Below are 1,910 nucleotides of genomic sequence, written 5' to 3'. Positions count from 1 at the left end.
CCCAGGTGCCAAAAAGCACAGAAAACTGTTCATTTGAACTGTGCCTCCTTTTCTGGGTGTGGGGTTAGGGGATCTTGTCTCTGGGGTCTGTCCAGAGATGAGAAAAAATGCTTATCCAGAAGTGAAAAATCATGGGAAGCTGCTTGTTACTGGGTGGGGGAGGAGGGGAGATGCTGGGGGGAGGTGGAGGGAGAAAGAGGATGAGGTGGAAAATACAGCCAATCCCAGCCCTAGCTGGTAAAAGTGGCATGCTGCTGACCATGCTGGTCTTAATTCCTGGCTTTTAGCAGCTACTTAGTTGGAGAGAGTGTTAATTAACTGGCTTGCCTCCTGGCTGGGTGTCTCTTTGCAAAGAGTTTCCCTACTTGCAAATTAGACACAAAAAATGGTGAGGCTTATTTCAACATGAGTCCAACCTGAAAATATTTTCTGACCCACATCTGAACTGCAAAATATGAATTAGTTCACATTCCAGCCTAAACCCGATCCACTTTGTGGGTTGCCTGAAGACACCCTTGAGTATCTTACCCTGGTGTAGGGGGAGAGAGAGAATATATATCTCCATAATGCATAAAGTCCCTAGTCAAGACAGGGATCTGTTCTGTACAAATATATGTGAAAATGTTGTCCCTATCCATCAGTGTTGACAGCCTGTGTTGTAAAAAATGTATTACAATGCACATCTGAAGTTTTTAAACTCCCTCTTCTTTGTTTTCCGCCCACGTGTTATTCTCCTGTATCCTTTCCAATCCACCTACATATTCCTCTTTGTACTCCATTTAATCCTTCTGTTGCTCAATCCATCTCTCCAGAACACTCTCTTTATTCCTGGCCATAAAGCTCCACTGATGAGTTATAGGGAAAAACCTCTGCTGGTCTTGCTCTCATGAACTATGGGTTGTCTTTGTCCTTCCATCCGCCTTGATGGGTCCTGAAAACCCTTGTATTTGAAGAGTGTAAATGGCAGAATAGATCTTTCCAGATTTATTGTAACCTATATAGATTTGTGCAAGTACAAGGTCAGAAGCAATAATGGAGTCAGAGTGAGAAAGCTAGAGAAATCATATCTTTGCTACCTTGCAGGGGTGTTAAGAAACATCATTATCTAATGTTTGTGAGATGCTTTGAAATCACTGGATGAAAGCTACCAGAAAAATGTCAAATCTTATTGAAATCTTTGACAATTTTGGCTCAAAGTGTGGATCCTTGTGCTTTCCAGGCCAAGTCTCCAGTGATTTATGAACCATGGGTTGCACTGGTGAGCACTGGAAGGCTCTGTCAGCAGGGAACAACATGCAGTATACAAAAGTGAGAATTGTCCATTGTTTTTAAATATTCTTACATAAACTGGGCCACATCCCATGCTTCGGTGGGTCTGTTACATTCTTAAATATATCTAAAGTTGTATCTTCACTGAATGTAATGCTGTTAAGCATTCCATGGGATGTCAACTTTCTGAATTAGTTGTTAACATCCACCTTTTTCCAGATATCAGAATGAAAAAAAAGCTACTTAACATCAGGAGCTATTTACATGGTATCAGTGCCATCATTCAGATTTGTTTTCAATGACAATAAATGTAAAGAAAAAATTATGAAAACGTGCTTTGATGTTGACATGGAGAAAGTGGCTTCCATCTTACCTGTTTCCATTTCAGACCTGCTGCACAAATAAAAGTAATGTCATTTTTTGTGTGTGTGAATGTATAATCCTGTTTATTTTTGACCTTTATACGCAGTGGTCTACGTGAATATTTCTTCACTCTTGTTTCTTGGGGAAAGTGGCACATACATTTGGAATCGTCTTGCGCTGTGGAAGTACCAGTTATTTATACTCTGATTACTTACAGGTGAATCAGAAGCAAAGAAGGTACCAGCTTCCAATCTGTCAGATGAAACTGAGTCACCTTC

General features: G+C 40.6%; 1 long non-coding RNA gene across 2 annotated transcripts in view; it reads left to right on the top strand.

Moving 5' to 3' along the window:
- Positions 1 to 1,696, top strand: part of LOC109303558 — a 184,343-nt gene extending 182,647 nt beyond the window's left edge. For both annotated transcript variants that reach the window (XR_002099157.1, XR_002099156.1), the window contains exon 4: positions 1,220 to 1,696. This is a non-coding gene — a long non-coding RNA (uncharacterized LOC109303558). The remainder of the gene's footprint in view (positions 1 to 1,219) is intronic.
- Positions 1,697 to 1,910: the final 214 nt, after the last annotated feature.

The sequence above is a fragment of the Gavialis gangeticus genome, unplaced genomic scaffold, assembly GCF_001723915.1.
Source record: "Gavialis gangeticus isolate Ggan-Ray unplaced genomic scaffold, GavGan_comp1, whole genome shotgun sequence".
Lineage (NCBI taxonomy): Eukaryota > Metazoa > Chordata > Crocodylia > Gavialidae > Gavialis > Gavialis gangeticus.
Note: the sequence above shows the minus strand (reverse complement) of the source record. Positions and strands in the feature narration are given on the sequence as shown.